We start from the raw sequence: 17050 nt of genomic DNA, 5'->3' as shown, positions 1-17050 counted from the left end.
TGGGCATCAGGAGTTTCACGCCCTCAGATTCGGGCCCGACTTCAGAAAGCCGCAACACTAACATGTTTGTTCCTGCGTCGAAAAGGCCTGGAAATATCTCCGGAGAAATGTGCACTGGTTGCTTTCACCCGCAAAAAAATGTCGCAACATAAGATTTCTTTAAATGGACAGCATATTCCTTACATCAAAAGCCACCGTTTTCTGGGAGTTATCGTGGACCGGGATCTATCATGGACTCCTCAAGTTTCATACCTGAAAAAAAGGTTAACTGCAGTGGTCCAGCTATTCAAGTTTCTGGCCGGAAAGACGTGGGGTGTCTCCGTGCACTCAATGTTACGCCTATACGATGCCCTGTTTCTCGGTGTTTTGCGTTACAGCCTGCCTGTATTAACCAACACACGTAAAACCAACCTACAGGCAATTCAGGCCATACAGGCCCAGGGTCTTCGTACATGTCTCGGTCTCCCGCGTTACGCCTCAACTGTGGCCACAATTTGCGTTGCAAGGGATCACCCGATCACAACCCACATGACAGTGGAGACACTGAGGGCACACATTAGGCAACTCACCTGGTTGCCCCATCACCACCTTGCATCCCTGCCTTCAACACGACCGCAGGCATCTTTTTGTAAGGTGGTTGCCGCTCACAGTGGGAGCTTGCCATCGAGCTATGCACCTCCGTCTCGGCCCTCGTCGCCACTTTGGTGCCTGTCACAGCCACAACTGCACTTAAGCATCCCGGGAATAAAAAATAAAGCGGACCTTCCACCTAGCGGTCTTCAACAGCTATCCCTACTCTTTCTACATGAGGCATACAGAGACCGGGTCCATGTCTACACGGATGGGTCGGTCACCACGTCCAGTTCTGCCGGCGCTGTTATGATACCACAAAAGTCGACCGAAATTCATTTTAAGCTTTCCAACTCGACGACGTCAACCGCTTCTTAATTGGCAGCTATTCGGGAGGCCCTTCTATTCATCCAGCGGGAATCGCCAGAAAAATGGGTTGTGCTATGCGACTCGAGGTCCGCTCTTCAGCGCATCCAGTCTGCCCTCCGCCGCGGCCCATACGAACAACTTGTGGCTGAAATCCGGTGCTTATATGACACATTATTCAGGCCTAGACATGATATTGTTTTCCAGTGGCTCCCAAGCCATTGCGGCATTACTGTGAACGAACAGGCGGATAGAGCGGCTCATGGCGCCCACACAAGTGCAAGATTGACCCGCATCCCTCTATCATGCACTGATGCAGCAAGGTCGCTGCTGTCCATTGCCCGGGAAGTCACTCTCGCTAAGTGGGATACACCTGAGTTCTCCAACCCTCGTCTTTACTCGCTCGACCCAGATTTGCAGCGCCACCTACCTAATAACGTGCACGCTCGGACGTCACCTTACCTTGTCGCATGTGGCTAGGTTTTGCCTTCACCGGTGCTTACTCCTACACCATTGGAATGGCCAACAGCCCTGCTTGTGATGCGTGCGCTACCAACGAGACGATTGAACACCTTCTGTGCCATTGTGACCGCTTCATAACGCCGAGGCAACAGCTCTCCACCACACTTTGCCGACTCGGCGACCACCCCATTAGAGCGCAGACAATTTTGTGTCGTAGGCGTTGTCCGTCACAGGCCGAAAAGGCTATAAAAGCCTTACTGCTCTTTTTGAAGGACACGGGCCTGTCTGAACGATTGTAGGGACATTACTATAGTGCAGTGCCCTTAGTTCGCCAACTTTATCAGTGGACGTATTAGTTTTGTGCATTTTCTGGTTGTGTGCGTTGTTTGTACCGCCTTTCTAGTTGCCTAATCGCGCCTTGTGTTTTTTCTACCTTTCTTTCTCTTATTTTCTCCTTTAATATGTACCGCTGTCCTTTATTTCCCTTTCATTTCCCGTATCCCCTCCCCCCTGAGTAGGGTAGCCAACCGTACAGTATTCTGGTTAACCTCCTGCCTTTCCTGTACTATTCCTTCCTTCCTTCCTTCCTGACTTTGCGAGCTTCCCAAACATTCCCAAACCTAGTAATAAGACGTTCGTGACGGTGCAGAAAAATTAATGCGTTGGGCGCAGAAAAAAAAAAGAACATACATCTGATACAAGTCCTCAACAACGAGAGAAATATTGTTGATTCTTCTTCATAAGAACATCTCAAAATACTGTAAGAAAGCCTGTGCATTTTGAATACCTATCCAGGAGCTCTGAGCGCTGAACCTTGCGAATAAGCTAGAAAGGACGAGTTACACACGATCTTCTGACCGATGTTCTGAAGAAAGTTGTTCTCTCTCTCCTCGTGTGCTGCAAACTTGAGGGGGACACAGCTTGAAATTATTCAGACATTTCAGAAGCTGGAAAAAATAACTGAGTTACTAGAAATACGCTATTCAATGCACGAAAGCATCAAAGCGGGCGATTTATAGCGCAGGCACTGCTGCCCCTCCCAAGCGGGGTGTAGCAGACACCAGCGGCGCGGGTCCCTAAGCCGACGTCAGAGCCAGGGGGCGCCACACAAACATCTCACCACCAATAGAGAAAAAAGTGGCAGGTGGTTCGACTGATTGTGGGGTTTGAAGCACCTAAGCTGCACCCGGGGTGTAACGCGCGCCGTAGTGGAGGGCTTCGGCTTAATTTTGACCACCTGGGGATCTTCAACGTGCGCCGAAATCTCGACACACGGGCGTTCTCGCGTTTTCGACTCCATCAGAAAAGCAGCCCCCGCAGCCGGGATCGAACCCACGTCCTTGGGACAGGTGATTCGGCACCCTTTCGCCTGTTTTCTATATTTTCTAGCCGAATTGTCTGAAGTTAGCGGTAAAATTAGCATTATTGTTATTCTGACGACTGATAACCTTTTGATCGACCCGTTGGATTTTTCTTTTATGATGCGCTTAAAAAACTAACCTTTGCTAACGCAGCTAAATTCCAACCCCGAAAGATGTTTTCTAACAAGAAAAAACAAAGAAATAAACATCGAAAGCTATCAAATCTCGCGCTGCAGTGACGTAATATGGGAAAAACCGACGTCATACGGACCAGCTCTAGAAATATTGTTAGTGTGTTAATTACACGCTTGCATCCAAGTTCAATGATAGACCTTTTCAACTTCTTCGTTCTGGGAGCTGCCATTTTATAAGTGGGCTGTGCTAGCGGCGCTATAATTGGCGCAGTCGACAGGAATATGTAACTGCGCATGCGCAACACAGCCCAGGACATGTCCTGATCTTATGAAAGATTAACGCATGAAAAGGCTTATGCGATCCAACGGAACGGTCCTTACTACAATCTCCCAGTCATTTTTCTTGGAGTTGGGTTAGGTAGGCGGTCGCCAAACGCACAAACAAGATTCTGTGACGTCACAGAAAAATCGACAGAAAGAGTGAAGTCGTCACTCGTCACTGCTTCAGATGTTTTCCTTCATATCTCGATTATTTGTTTGAAGTTCGCGGGGAAATTGGTATCATTGTTATCGGGACAAAGCAGCCTTTTCAAAGAACCAAACTTGTATTATATCTTCGAACTCTGGTTCTGCAGAAATATGACCATCGCTTTGCGAATGAGCAGGTTCGCAGATTGAATCGTGCACATGTCCGGTATGCGTGGCAATCAATGACCTTATAAGCGAGAGCGACATATGCAGCTTGTTTTTAGAACCAAACTGAAGCTCTGCAGCTGCAGGCAAAGTCGTTTCGACAATATGTGGACACATCAGTCGTCGCTTTAAAAACAGAGCAGAAAGACATGACAGCTCTCCAGAGCTCTGAACTCACCTGTTTTTCAGACTGCTATTATGCGACCGGTCAAGGTGTGCAAAGAGTATGATTTTAGTATTTTGTATCCGCGTACGCTGTTCGCCAAAATAGAAGCTACGAGCTCCGGAAAACAAACTGCTCGCAATGATGGAATAGAAAATGTCCACGGTGGTGGCGGTGCCTCCGTTGTGTTTTCATGCTGGAGAAGGTTCAAGCTTTTTCGACCTGCGCGGCGCTGTACATTTTCGATTACTTTGTTTTCGGTGGCATCGTCGCATGTGACGCCGTGTCTTTTACTCGTCTGACAAACCCGTAAACAGGGCAGCTATAGCTGACTCGGGGGACATTGTCCCAAGCATGAAACCGCTTAGACACGACCTTTGCCGTGTTTACAAACAATTGCACACCTCGGCCTAATCCCGGAGTCTGCTCGGTACAACGCAGTTCTACTCTGAAAGGACTTCGCGTGGAAAAAACGTTAAGTTGTCGTTCCGCCAAGTGAACACGCGTATACTTCAAGTGAGTGTGTTTTCTCTTATTTCTGCCGGCATTGTTTCTGTAATTATTCTCTTTGCTTCCATGCTCCCGCGAAGCAAATCTTGACGTCTGTGGCACATACGACCACGCGTAAAATTGAAAGCCGTTGCTTTAAAGGGGCCATGAAGAGAAAATGCAAGTCTGGTTGATTATTAAAAAAGAAAGAAAAAAGGCTCCTTGTCCGGATAACAATGAGACCGATTTTATCGCTAGCTTGGAAGAAATTTCAATTCATTTGATTTATTATACCCTTAAGGGCCCAGAGGCATCCCATAAGGGGGGTGGGGAAGATAACAGGGTTTCCAGAAACACCGTTGAACAAGACAGCCAAAAAACAAGAACGAGAACATGAAAGCCGGCAAATACAAACAACGATTACCTTAAATAAAAATTACACAAAAAATGTAGCAACAAAGGTAACAGTGAAGCTAAGAGAACAGAATTCTAAAATACAAAAAGCAGTTCAAGCACCAATAGATACCATCAAGTCACAACAGTAGAATTTCATCGTTAATACATCATGTGAACGGCTTTTCAAGCTTCTCTCTAAATTTTTTGTTATCGGGACACGTGGAGATGTCGGCGGGTAAAGCGTTCCATAGAATAATGGCGTTAGGAAAAAAGAACGAGACAAATGCTGACGTTCCGGCGGTTATGGGGGCTAATGGGCAAGTGTGATTTAAGCGGGGTGATATTCTGTGAGGCGGCCTTAGCGTGTGTCTTGACTGTGGCCGGTTAAAGGAATTATGGAGGAGGCATAGACGAGCAATGACGCGGCGTGATTCAAGGGTCGGGAAGGAGCGAGATAGTTTAAGGGCGGTGACGTATTTGAATATTGCGAGGTGAAGAAGCGTGCAGCGCGGTTTTGAATGGAGGATTCAATTTTTACAATTTGGTATCGCGATACGAATAATCGCGCGTTACGAAAGGAAACAGATGAAGCGGGGGCGATTGCTCAGCCAGTTTTCGACGATTTATCTTTGATGTCACAGAATCTTGCTCGTGCCATTTGTGGCCGCCTACCTAAAGCCACCACCAAGATTCACGACTGGGTGATTGTAGAGGGGCCTCTAGTTCTGTTTGATTGTATATATCACTTAAATTCTAACCTGGAGTTGACACATTGATAACTATATTTTTAGAGCTGGCCCCTAATACGACACTGCTGCCCGTATGACGTCACTCTAGCGCGAGATTTGAACATATTTATTTATTTATTTATTTATTTATTTATTTATTTATTTATTTGTTTATTTATCTATTTAGTTATTTATTTATTTATTTATCCATCTCACCTATCTACTCGAGACGGCAAACAACCCCATTTATGACGCCGCACAAACCGGTTTTCGGCCCGCGGTCTTACCACTCATGACAGCCTGCATGCTCCTAATACGACCAATGATAGGGAAAAGGTGGAGAAAAATTAAAGCCTTTCCACTCAATGTGAAAGCTGTCGGAAGTGCAGAGCAGTGATTCGCCATAATGGGCTGTATACCGCCGTTATACAAATTTCCCGCCTTCACTGTACTCGCGCGCCCCCTGCCTGAAACTGCCCCAGCGGGATGTTCTGTTCTTTTTGTGCCTGCTTTAATTTCGTATGCTGGGGCTGTTTTGCGTCATTCCGAACGCGTACTTTTTTTTCTTGCGAGGCTGGAGCCTTTCTGCGCCATTTCGAACGCGCCATTTTTTTCTTGCGCGGCCGCTTTTTTCGCTTACTATCGTAAAAACCAACCCAACGAGCGCTCCCAACTAAGTGAACGCGGGCGCTGACGATTAATTACGTATATTTTGCCTCAAACGCACCTATAGTCTTTGCGTTAAACAACGGGGAAATGTAAGACAAGCGCCAGCGGTTAACGAGTTTCGAACACTTATGCATGACTATATAAACCGCTTGGCTTTCGAAGCCTCTGGGGCACGTCGCGACAACAGCGCTACAACGGAACGCCCTGTTGCCCTACTTGGGTGCAGCGAGCGAGTTACGACGACAAGGCGAGCGCCGAAAGTGCTCTGTACTTTATAACATCAAGTCAGCTCCAGGAGTGTTCGCTACCATTGACCTCAAGAACGTGTTCGACACTGCCCCCCTCCCCCCGCCTTCATCATGAGGAGCACACCCATATCTCCTACAACCACAGAGGTGTACCGCAGGGCGCTATTTGGTCTCCAGCTATTTTCAATCTTGTCATGTCAAAAATTGCCAAGTAACTCCGACAAATATCCCACACTCAAAGCACTATATATACGGACGATATTGTCATGAACCCAAAGACGACGCAGTTGTCTTGAAGGAAAACACGTTTATTGGAGCGAACTTGTGCTCCCCTAACAACTCAAGGAATACACAAGCGGCAAAGCAGCAGTCAAAGACAGAGACACGGCGACCGAGAAGCAACCTTTGGTCACTCTCTACGATAGCATCGACGTAAGGAACCGCATCTTCACAGTAGACGGTGATCATCAAGCTTGCGCGGGGTGGCAGGCTGACATGATCGTCGGCGATCCTTACAGCAGCACGGTGTTCGGGGTTCGGTTCCGGCGTCATGAAGTGATCGGGGGAAAAGTTATCGTCTTGGTCTGCAAATCGATTATTGCACCGTTGTCCGTCAAAAAGTCCATTCTGAGAATTACGTCGCGGGAGCAGTTAGACAAAATGACGAACGCCGCAGAGTACGTTGTGCCGTCTATGGTGACGCGCGATGTGCACGTTCCACTTGGTGTCACGAGGCGGCATCCTGCTGTGCGTATGTGCGGACCGTCCCATCTCGTCATAACTTCTTCAGCTTAGACGCAAATGGTCCGCTCATTACGGAGTAGTCGGCTCCCGTGTCTACGAGGGCGACTACATCAAAGCCGTCGATGGACAGCTGCACGTCGGACGCCGCCTTCCTCGAGTTCCGGGTACGTCGTGGCGTCGTATCTCTGCTTGTACGTGTTGACGGTGGGGCACTATGCGTCGTCGTCTTCGTCGTATTCTCAGCGGCAGGTTCCGCCATGTCGGGTTCGCGTCGCATCGTGTAGCTGTCGTCGTGTTCGGGAGTCTCGTCAGGGTTCGGTCGGGTCGTCGGGCTGAGGGCATGTCGTGATTCATGGTCTTGAGCGAGTCGCTGCGTCATCGGAGGGCTTTCATTTTCGTGGTCGTGCAACTTTACCTCCAGAAGTTGCTGCTTTTAGTTTCCCCCGCGTGGGCTGGGGGGCCTTCCACGTGAGAATTCAGCAATGCTACGGCGATTCGGCGACTGGTACGGGTAGGGCGATGGTGAACGGTTGAAGCGGGCTGGTCCTAGGTTGGTGTTGGAGAGGTATTCTTCGATCTCAGTAGGGCGCTGGCCGGGTCGGGGGCGTGGGGCGTCGATGGAGAAACCTCGCAAACCGAGCTTCTTGTATAGGGACAGCGACGGTATATAGATGTGGTCGGCCTCTCCGCAGTGGTAGCACAGCGGACGATTATCGGGGGTTCTTTATACGTCCGTTTTCCTCGGCGTCTGGTTTTGGCCTGCAGGGGGTCGTGCGGGCGACAGTGTACGGCGGTACGGCAGGGCTTCTTGACGACGGGTTGGAGCAGGGCGGGGTCGACGAACAGCCGCGGAGTAGGTCATAGCTTATGGTTCGCGGGGTGCTTCCGACGGCATTGAAGTCCCCAGTGCGTGTTGGACTTCTTCTCGGATCACGTCGGTCGGGGAGGCGACTTGGGGTTACTGCGTGGTTGGGAAAAGCTTCCTCAGTTCTTTGCGAACGACGGCGCGGATTGTTTCCCTTAAAGGAGCCATGAAGAGAAAATACAACTTCGTTTAGTTTGAAAGAACTAGGATTCAGTATCTCACTCAGCTCCATTAGAGCCACTAAAGATGTTTTTTAACGAAAAAAAAGCACGAAGTATTTAAAAACTTTCAAATTTTGCGCCACAGTGACGTGTTATGAGCAAGAATGACGTCATACGGGCCAACAATAAAATACAATTTTCAGTGCGTTAACTGCACGTTAGCATTCAAGTGATGCGGTCAAATGGAACTAGAGGCCCCATTACAGACGCCCAGTCATGTGTCGTCGCGACAGGTCAGTTAGGTGGCCGCGAATCGCACAAACAAGGTTCCGTGACGTCATAGAAAAGTTGCGGGAAATTGGCTAGGGGGTCGCGACTGCTTCACACGTTTTCTTTAATATCTCCGTTATTTTTTTGAAGATTGCGATGATATTGGTATCATTGTTATCGGGACTAAGCAGTCTTTCTAATAAACCCAACTTGTATTTTGTCTTCATGGCTCCTTTAAATTCTGTTTTGAAGATTCCCCATGATGTTAGCGAGCTCTTGTGATTTTCAAACCAAACTTGAGCCGAGTCTCCGAGGTAGAAAAACACTTGCCTCGGTGTTTCTTCATCATCCCATCAGTTGAAACTTCGGACGCGCTCCAGCATCTCCAGCCACTATTCCGGGTCTTCACCAGGGGATCCCCGGAATGATGGGGGCTCCCGAGATTGCTGCAGAACGACGGGAGGATTGGCTTGGTTGACAATGGTGCTGGTTGCGACGTCTTCCTTCTTCACTTTCTCCGGTAGTAGAACGAGCTCAGGTGGGAGGCCTTGCTGCCGGCGGCTGGTACGAGCGGGGCTTGCTTGGCGACTTGCAGAGGGCTTTGGGTGCATGTACCCCGCACCAACGTTACTAGAATTTATTCTAGTAACGTTGCCCCGCACCTCCACCAGATGTCACGAACCCAAAGACGACGCAGTTGTCTTGAAGGAAAACACGTTAATGGAGCGAATTTGTGCTCCCCTAACAACTCAAGGAATACACAGGCGGCGAAGCAGCAGTCAACAAAGTGGCGTGTGCAGGCGAGCGTCGGCGAGTCGAATGCCGCGGCGTCTGCTCTGCACGCTTTTAATCTTTCTGCGCGCGTGGTTCTCGAACCGTCGATTCGCATCCAGAACATTGTAGATCAAAGAAGATTAATCTACTAGGCTAGTGACGTTGGGGCGAAACAGTCTCCTTATCAGAATGAGATAGGCCGTGCGGCATAAAAATAAAGAATGGAACATTCGCTTCGCTTGCCACACAGATAACAGAGCCGGGCTCAGCCAGGCAGTAAAAACAAGCAATAAATAAAGAAACCTATACATGGTTCGCGGCAGTATTACAATTTCTCTTGAACGTCGTAAGACGGATCCGACCCAACAGCAAGTTCACATACAAGCTGCACTCGATACTCTCCATACCCGTTGTGTTCTCAGCATTCGCGATAAAGTCGACTTTGCCGCAAGGTGTTTTTGTTGACGCGGAACAAAATTTGAAGGAACCCTAGCTATAAAAAAGCTTCGCTGTAAAAGTTAAGTAGAACTTCCTGCTGGGCTAGTTGGTAGTTTCCATGGAAGTAGTTCGTAGTTCGGAAGTAGTTCCCATGGTTTGAAGCGCAACGAAAAACACGGACAGGGAACGCAAGTGGACAGGACAGGCGCTAACTTCTGCTTTATTGCACTACGCATGCACTTATATTCCCGTAGAAATCGAGAGGGCGAGAAAGAAGGGTAATAACACATACACAAAGGACAACAATGATAGAGATGCTCACAGCACGTTTTCAAGAAACCCAATTCGCTACTCTATGCAAGGCAATCGAGGTGTCACTCACACAATCACTCGCTCCCTTTCTGACGGTATACGCTTCAGATAACTCCCTAGCATCCCTGTTCTCGCATCCCTGTTCAGTATTTTGATTGCATTATACCGTGGCTCGGCATGACAGTGGGTAGGCTAATGTGCTCTCTTGTTCCATGATGATGATGGTGATTATGATGATGATGATGATGGTTTGGGTTTTTTGGCGTAAGGCCAGCTAGGGAAAAGAGCGCCAATGCTCCCTTATTATAATCCCTAGCTCTCTCGTTGACGCAACGGCCCGTTTGGACAACAGAAAACCTTCCGCAAGATAGCGGGATTTTGTAAACAACACCGACATCACAGTCGACATAGCGATTTGAGTTTTTTTTCCCACAAACCTTCTTCCTGTGTTCACCCGGTATGCACGAGCACAAGCGCGCAAGTTTACACGGGGCAGAAGACGCAAGGGTGACCCTGCATCTCCCGGCGACATTTTCATGTTGTGGGACACTCTATACATATACGGCATGGCATCCGTTTTTTTGTGGACGGCAGATGTCTTTGGCCCTGTCCTTTCTCTTTTTTCAGTAACGTCTTTGCCAGAGCGACGACGACAGTGCCAGGCAAAACCAGCCGAGTGAAGGCTGCGAATTTGACTATTGAAACTCTCCTGTCTGCTTGTGTACACCGGCCGTGTTTTTCGTTGCGCTTCAAACCATGGTGACTGTAAAAGTTCTCTCGGAACACGTGATCGTCTCAAGGGCAAGCTATACAAATCCGGTGCCCTCAAACCTGGGGACTCAGATGCCGTATACGAAAACTATATTAGCGAATCAAGAAACCAGAATAAGAAATAACCGACATTCTATATCATCTGATGTCAACTGTTTGCCAACGTACGTTCAGACACTGAAAAGGAGGTCGAGGAAGGAATCAACCCATTGTTCGGAAGTCAGTTCTTGGCAATTTGGCGCTCAACGCCAGGCTGCGTATCACATGCTATCGTATTAGAAATCTACCGGAAGAGTCTTGCAGTCAGTTTCGGAAATCGAAAGAAGGAGTCGACAGTATCATTACCTCGGTAATCGAAAGGCACAATCATTCCCGACGCTGAAACCTTCTGTCAGACTGCAGTTCACAAATATCTGGCCAAACGTTTCAACATCTTACGATAGCTAAACTCTACAGCGGATGATGGTGTGAAAGTGGTTAAAAATGGTTCAGTGGGGATACCACTCTCCACAATGACAAAGTGTCCGAATCGCGCATCAATGCAAGAAGCAACGAAGAATAAGGCCGGATCAACAGATCGAATTCACGCGCACAAAGCCTGACCGGTGTCTTACGTAGTCACAGTCTCCTGATTAAGTTTTTTTTATAGCACCATGCATCCACCGCGAAGGTTATTTCTGCGTCCACAAACGCACACCGAATAACTTCCGCGCTAGCATCTCCTCGTGCTGGCGGACACAAAAGCACCGCAGCAACCGACAATGGCCCCAGTGTCGCCGACGTTACGGTAACGGTATGCACCCTCCGCGGCTCGCCCGCGCGCGACCTGCTCTCGCCAGACCGCTACGGAGAGAGCGCCCGCCGAGCGGCACCCTTTGTGGTGCCCCGGCTCAATTCGGGCGCCCCGGCGCTTATGGCTCCTGGTTCCGTCTTCTTTCTTTCTTTCGTTCCGTATTCAATATATATATTTTTCCTTCGGTCGGCCGAGGGTCGAGCACGTGTCCGTCCCACTTCCCCCGGAGGCGAAAGATTTATTCACGGCCAACGGTATGCAGGCGCGCACACCCAGGCGCTGTTGAGGCGGCTGCTGCCGATGTGGGCATGGACGGCGTAATTACCACGACGCCTTTGCTCTGCTCAAGAAAGTCGGCGCAGCGGATTGCCGCCGTATCGTTCCAGACTGCGCCGTTGCGCCGCGACTGCGTGAGCGCGCCAAGCGCGCGTCGTTTCCGCAAATGTGAGAGGAAAGAATGATGCCGCAGCAAATGAGAGAGAAAGAAAAGAAAAAAGAACAGTGCACTCGTGAGGTCGCCGCCGCAGATAGACGTCGCCCCGTTCGGAGACGAAAAGAGACCGGCGTGCCAGCTGTTCCGATCTGTCTCAATTAAGCTTTGTTGCGCACTTGTTCGTTGGGTTATTTTTGCTCCAGAAAATTAAAATGGGAGGAGAGTGCGGGAGAGGGGGAGGGGAGCATTTGTGAATTGAAAGAATGCAGCTGAAATAGCATCACGCGAGAAGGAGCGCTTCCTTCCAACAGGGGCGTCCCCTTCTCTCCTTTCGATTTTAAAACACACTCTGTGGTTGCGACGCGCGTGTCTGCAACACCGGTGCCGAAGAGACATCAGTGTTTTGAAGTTTGGGCTAGTTTCCTCTGTTGCGTTGTTCAACCGGCTTGCCAGGCACTACCGAAGCCGCTGGCCGTTGCAGTTGTGTCCAGGTGCTCGCTTTAATTTATTATCAGGTTCATCAGTGATGTTTGTCGACACGATGAGGATATTTTCAACTGGGAGAAATGAAGCGACAAAAGGGCAAACATACAACCAAAAAAAGGCAGAACAAGACCCTACAACAACGGCCGGCAACTTAAATGGACGTCATCCGCATAAACTGATCAAATGGTTGGGTGCAGCTGGGCTGAAAGGCCAAGGGGTAATTATATCTCGCCGCTAAACGAATTTAAAATGAACGAAAGTCCCAGATCAGTGGCCCGAACAGGCGATGATTCTAATCTAAAAAGAGCCAAGGATAAAAGTATAGGCCCTGTTTGCACAGATTGGCCACCAGCAGTGCTGGTTTCCTTGCGATACAAAAAGTTATTATGTCGAAAAGCGTGAAATGAATTTAAGCCAGGATAACAGAAAATTATTTTCATGATAACGCAGTCTATATAGATTTCGCTGGCTTGCGCCCGACAGTTGTGGGTAGATTTTCTAGCTATTAAGACATGTATAACAACGTAGACAAAAAAATATTAATTTCTGGAGTAAGAGATTTGTAGAGCTGCTAAGGGGAATGGACGCGGAGATATTTTTGACAGACCTGGAACATGTCTACGTAAATTTTAAAATTGAGAATGTTATAATCCTGAGACGAATGGTGAGTTATTAATACTACTATCCTAGGTTGATTGATGTTTTTTTTATTATTGTCTGGTTTAACGCGCCAAAGCTACACCTGGGTTATGAGGCGCACCGTAGTGGATTGCTCCGTATTGATTTCAACCAGCTGTAGATCCTTAGAGACATTGGCGTGAAGTTGTCAAGCTTCTGTTTTTGCTTGCATTGCGTAGACTGGCCCAAATAAACACACTTTTCATCGTTTATCCGGTCGATAAGGCGATATTTATTTTATAAAGCCCGACAGAAGAAAAACGACCATGCGCAGTCTGTGGCGGCCGCACTAACTAGAGCAATGTCGTCCATACGAGGTGCTACTGTAATTGGACGATGTACAAAATTAGTATTCAAACCAGTTTCGGTTTCGTTTCTGTGAAATAACATGCTTGGTATCCCATGTTACCGTTAGCTTGGCATTCTCGATATCGCAGTAACCGGCATACCGCGCTTCTACCATGTTGTAGGCTGTAAAACGCGTCAAGTAAGTCTGCCAGCACGGCTTGGAATCGTAAAGATCACTAGCCGAGGCCTACGCAGTGAATGAACGCCCTCCGCGTCACCGCATGACGCTCAAATGCGACGCGCTTTTCGCCCACCTTTGCAGCTTGTCTAGCCTGTGCCTGTGTCGTAAGAGGCGTGTTCGCACCAGACCGACGGTCGGCTGATTCGGGACTGCGCCCGCAAGCAGTCGGTGCTTATGGCAACACCACGCCAACGAGAAGTCACCAGTGCGTCGGTGTCAGTCTGCACGCGTTCTGTGAACTCACTCGTGGAGCAATGAACGTAACAGCGCAAACATAGTGAATTCAGTATTGAAAACATTGCCCGAAAACAAATAAAATAACTTCAGAAACATGCGCTATCAAGGATTCGAACTTGTGAATGGCAAAACAATATACCCAACGCTCCAGATTACTTGGCCATAAGCCGTGCGTGGGTGGGTAAAAGTTGCTTTATACATGATCGGCAAGAAGAAAGGGCGGGTAGATAGCCGAAGCGAGCAAGAACACTAGCGTTGAAGTCAACAAACGACTAACCGAAAATGTTCGCGATAGAGGAAAAGAAAACGTCCTTCGGAGGTTTGCCCGCAGTCCCCCGGGGTGTCGTCGTCACGACGCGTGCTGACTCGATTACGGCCCTATGCCACGTCGGGTCCGGGTAGAGGAGATCGGGCAGGCATCGCAGACCTTGCACGTGGGTAACGGCTCGATGGCGCAGCAGCGGGTGTGAGCCGAGGGTTCCACCTTCAGATGAACGCAGGCCCCCGCTCTCTCGCCCAGCGCGTCACCAGCTCCATGGCGCGGGACAGCTCACTACCCGACAATTTATTGATATTTTTTTCAAATACAGGAGATTTTTTCTAAACTGCGGTCCGCGGAGTGCCAGTCCATGCAGGTGATAAGGTAGCTAGGTCTCTAATAGCTTATGCTTGCATTCACCTTGCACTTGTACACTTGTACTCTCCTCATTCTGACATACTAAAGCTTGCCCGCGTGCGTCCGATCGAGCGCGCGGAGCCTATAAAAGCCGGGCCGTAAGGAGGAAATCACTGTCCCGTGAACTCGGAGTAAGTTCTCCTCGTTTCCGCGCCAACGAGCGTTAAATAGGTAAAAAAAAAAAAAAAACAATTAGGCACAGACCTACCTCGGCCAGAAGAAACTGCATTAGTAGAGGCTTCCGGCAACACGTCGTTACAACAGGTTTTCGCCTTATTTCTGGGTGCGTGGGCGGGAGAATGTATTCAGCAATCCAAGAAGGCACTACAAGATTCCGTGGTCCTCTCGAACAATTTCTCGCTGTTATGAGCCAGTCCTCCGTCTTGGTTCACAAAGCATCGTAGACACGCAACTAGGCCCACGCTGAACCCCGCCTTAGACTATTTGTTATGTCTCGTGGCGCTTTTACATCAGTCTTCGCAGAAAAAAAAAAGTCACCTCTCAACAGGAGGAAACGGCAGTATAACTGCCGCGTTTCCCGTCAGGAGCACGCAGATACACAATGCGTGCGCTCCTAAATGATAAATATCTGTTTTCGCGCTCGCGGGTCCCCCCACGTCGTCTTGGCCCCTGCCGGTTACGCAACCGTGGTAGAGGGCGTCTATTTTTTCCACCAAGGACAGTTTTCAAGGCTACGTCAGTGCGCGCGCGAGACCCGTAGGAGGCAGCGTAGTTCCGCCGTGTAGCGTGTACGCTCGCACCTGTTTTCGTCGTGACCTTTCTGGCGAGCGCCGACGTCCCGTTATGTACTCAGCCGCGGCTTCCGACTGCTCGCACGGAGAAGGCCAGCTCGCTTGCGCGCGCGCTATGGCATAAACAAGGTGGGCGGTGGCGGCTGCTGGGGAAACTGTGCACGAAACGCCACCGAGGCACGGGGGATCATATAGGCTCAGCTGGTGTCAGGCGCGTGTGGCGTAGCTAGTATTTTGTTTCGGGAGGGGTCCTTGGACATATCGGCTGGGAAGGGGTGAGGGCGGTGGCGTTCAACCCTTCCGCATGACAATATTTTGAAAATATGCGCAGGCTTATGAGCACGCCAGGGATGACATCGTGATACACATTGTAACGACGAGGATTGTCCCTTCGCTACCGCTACTGTAGCGTGGTGGTCGTCAGTGAAGCAATCGAGAAGTTTTAGGAGTTCTATGACGTTAACTGGTTTAATTGACTAATAACTTTTTGCTGACCTCTAATACATACGAATTTCAAACAATACACTTATTTCATGAAATGAGAAAATAGGCAGGAGAGCAAGAGTACTTAACGGAACACAGCTCGCTGAATGGCGGTCTCCCGGCGTAAGGCCCCTATGACGGGCTGCAGAAGTGAGCCCCTATAGGCCGGCAGCTGGCAGCTGCTCCCCGTGAACCTGGTGAACCGACTTACATATTTGCTTCTATCGGGCCGATGGGAAAAAGCGCATTCTGGAGACACCTTCCCCAGCCAATCAGGGAGACGCTTCATAACGCCAATCAGCTATGTTCCCGCCAAAAAGAAAGGAGCCAATCACTAACAGACACAAAGTTTGAAACTGAACACGCGCGCTTTGGTAGGCGAATTATTGACGTAAGCAAAGTAGTTAACAGAAAACTCGAAAGTGGAAAGCGGAAACACAGACACGGCCGTTGGAGCTAAGCACTGAGGCGTCGGACTCTGAAGCCAACACCGCAGGGGGCGCGGAATGTTCTAGAATGCAGAAACCCCAGCCCCGGCGACGTTCGGCCAGGGATGGTCTCCGCACCCCGTAATGGCCGCTTATTCCGGTGGATCGGCGCCCTAACACACACGCCGCATGCATTTCTTTGAAAAACGGGGCTTTGGCGGCCGAAGGAGTGTTCTACAAAATGGGAAAAGCAAATTGAAAGGCAATCCCGTCTCCCACTGCCTTCACATCGGCGCATTCTTAGTTTCCCGAATAAACCGAGGGAACAAATTAATGCTTAAAGGCAGGAATTTCATTTGAAATCGTGTTTGGTTGTACAGAAGTTTTACAGCCCTGTTTTACCGAGAGTCCTGATAAACAGGCCCTTACAGCGACATTGGGCCTGAGACATTTACGCATTTATGTGTGGGTCTAGGAGAACTCGTCAAAAGTGAACTCGTCGCAGCCAACTCGTCATAGGTGAATTCGTCACATAGGGCAGGTCGTCATAGGCCATCTCGCACTAGGGAAACTCGTAACCTAGGGCAACTGGACACTCGGCCAACTCGTCACAATTTACGCTTTTCGTCTATCATGTTCAAATGAAAGAGTAGAAAAGCTTGTATTATTCTCATCTTATGCGTAAACATTCTTACACTCCTCCTTCAACTCACCACCCTTTCCTTTGTCGCCTTCGAGGAACGCGCCAGCCGGACAGCGTATCTTATTTTTTTTTCTTTGTGCAGCTAATTACGTGAGCCTTTTATATTAGACTTAGTTTGCCCGTTCTGTTTTTTCTAATACATTTTTTTTATTTTTGGTAATTAAGTGACGGCGCTGTATTGGGATTGCGAATTCATTCTGTGTTTTCGCTTTTTAGTATTTTGATCTTTTGTTTTCAT

The 17050-nt window shown here is 49.0% G+C and overlaps 1 long non-coding RNA gene across 1 annotated transcript in view; it reads right to left on the bottom strand.

Moving 5' to 3' along the window:
- Positions 1–14973, bottom strand: part of LOC144167549 (uncharacterized) — a 28586-nt gene extending 13613 nt beyond the window's left edge. The window contains exon 1 of the long non-coding RNA XR_013322030.1: positions 14655–14973. This is a non-coding gene — a long non-coding RNA (uncharacterized LOC144167549). The remainder of the gene's footprint in view (positions 1–14654) is intronic.
- Positions 14974–17050: the final 2077 nt, after the last annotated feature.

This window comes from Haemaphysalis longicornis, unplaced genomic scaffold, assembly GCF_048455015.1.
Source record: "Haemaphysalis longicornis isolate Haplotype H1 unplaced genomic scaffold, Haemaphysalis longicornis Haplotype H1 scaffold_2, whole genome shotgun sequence".
Classification (NCBI taxonomy): domain Eukaryota; kingdom Metazoa; phylum Arthropoda; class Arachnida; order Ixodida; family Ixodidae; genus Haemaphysalis; species Haemaphysalis longicornis.
This window is presented reverse-complemented; position numbering and strand designations above follow the sequence as displayed.